General features: G+C 35.4%; 1 pseudogene; it reads right to left on the minus strand.

Moving 5' to 3' along the window:
- Positions 1–2,151: 2,151 nt before the first annotated feature.
- LOC122069990 lies at positions 2,152–4,043 on the minus strand (annotated as a pseudogene).
- Positions 4,044–7,229: the final 3,186 nt, after the last annotated feature.

Genomic DNA, 7,229 nt, shown 5'->3' on the forward strand with positions numbered 1-7,229 from the left:
AAAAAAAACAAATTTTTTTTTTATCAAATCAGTTTTTAAGTAATAATCAAAATCCTCATGTACAACAAAAATTCAATCGATTCTTGTCCCATGTGGTCTGCTCTGATACCACTTGTTAGAACTCCCTATGGGTTTGAGTTTGAAACCCTATTGAGGAAAAAGCACAGGAAAAACAAGAACACGAATCTAATAAAATTATGGAGGATCGATTTGTACCTTTCACCTAGTATGCTGAAGATGATTGATGTTGGTCACTCCCACTTTCGTTCTCTTGGCTTGGCTATGGATCTTCTACAACCCTTTAAACCTCTTTGGTTCTCTCACTTTAGTGATAAAGTGGGGAAGAGTGAATAATGGCTGTAGGGACCCAAAACCTAGTATTTATAATACTGTCCTGCACTCAAAACCCTAAACCACAATGGGTTGAGCCAGCATATCCCTAAACTTGAGAGTGGACCGAACCGGTTCATGCAATTTGACTCTCACCAATTTAATCAACCCGAATAATTAATTTAGCCCATAAATCCAACAGCGACAAGTACGATCGCCAAGCTCAGGTATCATTTCAAGCACTAATCACAGATCTGATTTAATCTCTGTAATGTGGGGATTTGGGGGTTGTCTTGTTGATCTCTAATGGGTAATCTGTGGCTCTAATTTCTGATTCCTGCTAATCTGTGTGGATTTGGGGGTTGTCTTGTTGATCTCTGATGGATTTAAGTTCTCTGTTTGCTATTGCCATTGCTGATGATGTTGCTGTTCTTCCCTAATTCTTGGCTGGTCGAGATATTTAATTTTCTTTTATTCCTGAATATTTTTATTACTATAATGTCTTTGAATCAATTTGTAGATTGTAATGGTTGGTGGGTTACTTGATATTTAGTTCTGGGGCTCTCTGTGGTCTTAGAAAGTAGGTAATTGAGTATTTTGTGTTGAATTTATTGATTATGCGGTTTGCTTACGCCGCCTTCAATTCTAACTTTTATCTCTTATTAATTCTATTTTATTTTATTTAGTTGATTATAGTTTACAAAGTTCATTTCTTCCAACTCTTTGATGTTTTTGATGTTTTATTTGAGCAATGGGGATTCTTATGGTTTCGGATTAAGTATGAAATCGTAGTACTCAGATCAAGTGAAGTGTGATTATCTGGTTCTGAAGTTGGATGAGATTAATGTTCCTCCATAATGCATGTATTCAATGAGAACATTCAAAATGAGCAATGCTAGCACATTTATTAATGTATGAGGAAATATTCATATTCAAACAACTTTAGATTCATATTCAATATCTTTTCTGTTAGTTTTTAACAACTTTTAGCAATAGAACCGTTGGAGAACAGAACTAGACAGAATTAGAGGGTCCAAGACATGAGTCTAATTTTCTTTTTCTTTCCCTAAACTCTTCTGTTGTTTGGAGCATCATGTGTCATCTTGGCGATTATAAATGCATGAGCCCAACTGATGTGAAACTGAGAATCACAATTAAAAAGGAAAACCAATCTCTCACCCATTCTTTACACGATGCAATGGAACTTAAAAATTGTTTCTACTCATGTCGGATGTTTCCAGTGAACATGGGACAAAGAAGATGAGGATCATAACTGAAGCATTTAATTTATTGTAAGCTCTCAAATACAAGATGGGCACAATATGGCAGAATACACAGACAGAAACAGGATAGAGTAGGGAGTTAATGAGACAGCCAAAAAAAAAATTCGACAGAACAGAAGGAAATTGGGATTGGGGGTTTTAAGAATTCTCCATTTTTTTGCTCACAAATTGGTTGAGTAGAGGATTCAGCCAATGAAAGCAGGAATTTGACTTAGTTATCATCAAAAGATCCTAGTATAGAATTCCAGTGGTTGCTAGAAAAGTGAGGCAGACAATAAGACCAAAATGAAATCAACTTGGCACCAATTTTTACAAATCAAAATATGAAGGATGTACTTGAAATAACCTCAACTCCAGAATAATATCAAAGCTTGAATCTTTTCTTTTCCCGCCTTCAAACAATCTTGAGACCAGTATCAAGCTTAAAACCCAAATTCTCCATGCATCACTCAATAGAATTCATGCTTATCTTCATCTATCTATCAGAATCTATTGCTTCAACCATTTTTGTATAGATCAAATTTTGTGTCTTCTCTGGTTTACTGTGCTATAGGTAAAGTTTTCCACTTTTTTATTCCCCAGATCTGAGTTAAGGAGTTGATAATTCCAAATCATATTGCATCACAAGCCTTTCCACAGTATTTAGACTCAGAACGCGTCTATTATACAACTCCCTCAGAACCTCTGCGGCCAACTTCATTTCTTCTTCATGGGCAATCCCTTTGACTACGATAGTATAAGTTGTCTCATTAGGCATGTCACCCTTCTCAATCGTCATCTCAAAGACTCCGAGTGAAAGATCTGTCCTTCTGGCCTTGCATAAGCCAAGTATAAGGGCATTGTAATTGTCAATAGCTGGTCTAAAATCATTCTCTTCCATTACTGTAAAAATTTCAATTGCCTCAGCTAGCATCCCCTCCATACACAGGCCTCTGATCAGGGATGATTTGGTATAGAAATCAGGAGTAAATCCATTCTTTGTCATCTAATATAAGAGCTGAAATGCTGCCACAGTGTTTCCCTTCCTACACAAGCTTGATAAAACATTCCTATAGAAGTCATGCATGGAAGAGTTTGTTTTATTACCCAAGCTTTGGATAATAGAGAAAGCTTCCTGCACCTTTCCCTCCTTGCAGAGCACAGCAAGAGCATTGTAGCTTCCGTCATTAGGATTACAGTGCCGATACATCATTTGGTCTAGACACTTAATCACAAGATCTACTTTGCTGCTCTCTGTCATTAGGATTACAATGTCCCCTTCATCCATCTCCGCCAGAATCACATTTGCCTCCTCCCATGTCCTCTCAAAGCACAAATTCCTCAATAAAATGTTGTAACTCACAACATTTGGCCTAAACCCCTGAAGAATTTAATGGCTTCTTCAGTTCTACCGCACTTGCATTGGAGTGCGGTCCATGAATTCCAAGACGAATTCTGTTATTGGGAATTAATGGAAATTACATACACTAAATTCAGAATATCATTTTACTTCCTTGGTTTTCTTGACTATCAAGATCAGAGTAGGCCTCTAGAATATACAATACAAGTGAGCCAAATTTTTTGAACTCCTCGCAGTTTCCCTTTTTATAAGCAGAGGCTATAAAAAAAATAAATATTTTGAAGTTTGAGAAATGGATAGCCGATAATCATCGCTGGCTCTTCCTTCCCAATTATAAGAATGCTCACTGAAGGTTTTTTAAGCTTCACTTGTGTGTTTATCACAAATAATGTTTATAGATCATTAAAGGTTGAGACCAGGGGATTCTAATTGGCAATGTAATCCCATCCATGCTTGCTGTGTGGAAACCTAATATAATGTGAGCCTGCATCTGGATAATGAAATCCCTTTCCAAGAACCTCATGAGTTATTGCGAGTAGACAATATGTCTACAACTCACTTTCCAAGAACCTCATAAGTACTCATACAAAATGTTTAATTAAGGTGCTAAATCCACAGAAAATGGATACAATTTTGAAGATGTCTCAGTGAGTGACCTAGCTTCTAGTTGGTCTTCTGTTATTAGAACTACCTCTCATCACTCCTTTGTTCCTGTTAATTTTGGCCTTGCAAGTAACTGTTGCTTGATGTTTTGGGGGCTTTGTCTATGTATCCTGAGTTATCATAGTCATTGCTCTACACCGCTCATTAATCTAAATTGCTTCATCTACCCCTCTCTCCCTGTAAGCAGCTTCAAGCAAGAATGAATAAGTAAATACATTTGGGACCAGCCCCTTGTGCATTAGTTTATCCAAAAGCTGCAAAATTTGTTGCAGATTCCCTTGGATACATAGCCCTCTAACAAGTGAATTATAAGTAACTGTGTTGGGTGGACAGCCATGTTCCCCCATTTTCTCTAGCATCAATTTGTAGATTCTTTCATTTACAGCTATTACCATACAGAAAATATCTTTGTTATTGGTTGAATCCATGCTTATTTTAGCATTAAATGCTGAGTTTGATCCTAGTGATTTGGTGATGTGATAATTTGATATCATGATAGCAAAGACACACGATGGTTGATTTGGCATGACATGAATTAATTATAAAATGATGCTGGTGCACATAGATACTTTTCTTGAAAATAATAGATCCATAAAACTAAAAGGAGAAAAGGGAAGGAGTCCAAGGAAAATATATACTAGAGGAAAGAAATGAGGTTCATATATATAAACTATTTAATTTGTTGGTTATGTTGATTTGTTTGTCACGTCCTTGATTCCATGTTAAGATTATACTTTCTATTATTGTGAATTCACTTATTTTGGTGACTAATTTTGTAGTAGTTATCTTTTATATTTTTTGCAAGAAATAGGATTCTTGCTGATATTTTGTTTCCATTTATGCCTACTGTTTTACTCACTTTGGAAATTTTGGTTATTTCTTTTGAGAGATTTCCTTTTGTCATTGTTGAATGCCAGTCTATGAATGTTCAATATGCATATCCGATTGTGAGTTGATGATTCTTGAGTTTAACATGATTTATATTTCCTTTATGTAGACAATATGTCATATAGTGGAAACCCTACTCTTGCTCCAACCACAACCACAACCACAATCCTTTGGAATGCTTCTAAATTGAACAAATTCATCAAATTAATGATTGATAATGTAAGGAATGGTCAGAAGTCCAACTCCACATTCAGTAAAGTTGGGAGGAATAACATTAAAGCAGGACTAGAAGCAACTTTCCAACGTCCATTTCGAAAAGAGCAGCTGCGTAATAAGATGAATAAGCTACGTCATTACCAAATCTGCACATGACTTCAGCTCATATGTGGCTTAAAAAATGGAACCGGGGGGGGGGGTAGTAGTACTCCCACTTCCAGACTAGTTCTTTCAACTGTCAATAATCTAGTGGATGGAATGTATAGCATCAAAGCATGTTAGGTATTGTTGGACAACATGACAGAGTTAACAGAAGAGATGTGGGTGAAGGCTCAACAAAAGATACACAAGAGTGCTGCTTGGAGAATATCATTTGTAGAAGTTGTTGCTGAAAAAAGGATGTGGATGATTAGAGCATTGAAGTAGGATTTGGGAGTTTCTTGAAAACAATAGGTTTCATTTTAAATTTGAGAATGACATGATATTTGTTTGTTTGATTTTAATGGATGGTTTGATTTAAAAGTAGGATAGGGGAATTTCTTTGAGGATGACATGGAAATTTCTTTGATTGTTGATTTTGATGGATATTTTGATTTAAAAGTAAGATATGGGAGTTTATTTGAGGATGATATGGATATTTGTTTTTTTGATTGATTTTGATGGATGATTTGATTTAAAAGTAGGATATGGGAGTTTCTTTCATATATTAATTTGTTTACATGATTTTTTAAGGATGACATGGATATTTGTTATTGCCTTAATGATGAATGCATTTTTTCAGTTCTTACTATATAGTATTTTGATACTCATATTCATTTATATATAGGTATGGCAATGAATCCTACTAATTTCGAAGATGATTCATCTAGTGATGATGACATCATCCTATATACATTCTAAACGTTTTTAGATTGCCTTCGGATTAGAGAACCATGTATGGATAGTAACTACACAGGAGCTGTCATGGCCGTAGAGACATTGAATGGACATTCAAATCTATGCTACATTAGTTGAGAGACATGTCTTCATCAATCTACATGATATGATGATACATAGAGGATGGTTAGATGATAGTTGTTATATACGGGTAGATGAACAACTTGCAATTTTTATTGTAATAGTAGCGCATGGAAGTAGTACTAGACAAGTTGCAAAGAAATTTCAACGATCTGGACAGACAATTAGTGCTGTATTTCAAAAAGTGTTGCACACTATGGTTCAACTAGCTAATGAAACAATCAGACCACCTAATTTTGATGTGGTCCCCTCAGAGATTCAACATAACCCAAAGTTTAGCCCTTTCTTCCAGGTAACCTTTATGATTTATGCTAAGTGCAAATATTATCAGTTACTAGTTAATGAATGAATTCTAACAGATATTCATATTGTGTTTCATTTAGGATTGCATTGGTGCTATTGATGGTACTCATATTAGCGTCATAGTACCCAGATCAGAGCAAACCCGATACAGAAATCGGAAGGCAATGATCACACAAAATGTTATGTGTGCCTGTTCGTTCGACATGCATTTTACATTTGTGTATGCGGGTTGGGAAGGTAGTGCACATGATGCTCGGGTTTTTGAAGAGGCGAGATCAATTGCTACCTTAGGTTTTCCTCATCCTCCTCCAGGTAATTCACAACAAACAAATCACTTGTACGTTAAGTGTCTTTTTAGACTAATATACTCACTTGTATAAATGTTATCCATAATACTTGAAGGCAAGTATTATGCTGTGGACTCAGGTTACGCAAGTCAACTTGGGTATTTAACACCCTTTCGAGGAGAAAGGTATCACCTACCAGATTTTAGTGGGGGAAAGAAGGGGTGTAAGAATGCCGAAGGAGTTATTCAACCACAGACATTCCTCCTTACAGAATGTTATTGAAAGAACCTTTCGTGTATTGAAAAATATATTCCAAATCTTACAAAAAATGAAGGGTTACCGTATCGAAGACCAAGCCAGCATCGCAGTTGCATGTTGTGGGCTTCACAATTATATCAAAGAACAAACTATTAAAGATGATATTTTTGATGAATATGGCTGTGAATAGAATGTAATTGATCAACTAAATCCTCCTAATCATCAAGACTTCATTGCTCCAACTACAAGCACAAGTCAGAGAGGAGCAAGACAGATGTCAATGTTGAGGATAAATATAGCAAATCAAATGGCTATATCGAAGGGAATGCCTATGATTCCAATTGATGGACCTTGATGTTTTGATTTTAATGACTTTATGTTAGTTGCTACCATTAATGATTTTATGTTAGTTGTTAGAGTATATGTTACGTAATAGAAAACTCTATGTTCTATTTACTTATATGACATTTAAAAAGATATTTCCTATTGAATCTCTATCACATTGGGTTTTTTCATTTTAATCATGTATGATGTCTTCCCTTTTGTCAAAATTCTAATGGCATAACTGTAATTAATGATACATGCATAAGAAACCGTTTCTTGAAACAGAAAAATCAAATACTTTTTTGAGGTAAAAAAATTGTT

This window comes from Macadamia integrifolia, unplaced genomic scaffold (genome assembly GCF_013358625.1).
Source record: "Macadamia integrifolia cultivar HAES 741 unplaced genomic scaffold, SCU_Mint_v3 scaffold798, whole genome shotgun sequence".
NCBI classification, from domain to species: Eukaryota; Viridiplantae; Streptophyta; class Magnoliopsida; order Proteales; family Proteaceae; genus Macadamia; species Macadamia integrifolia.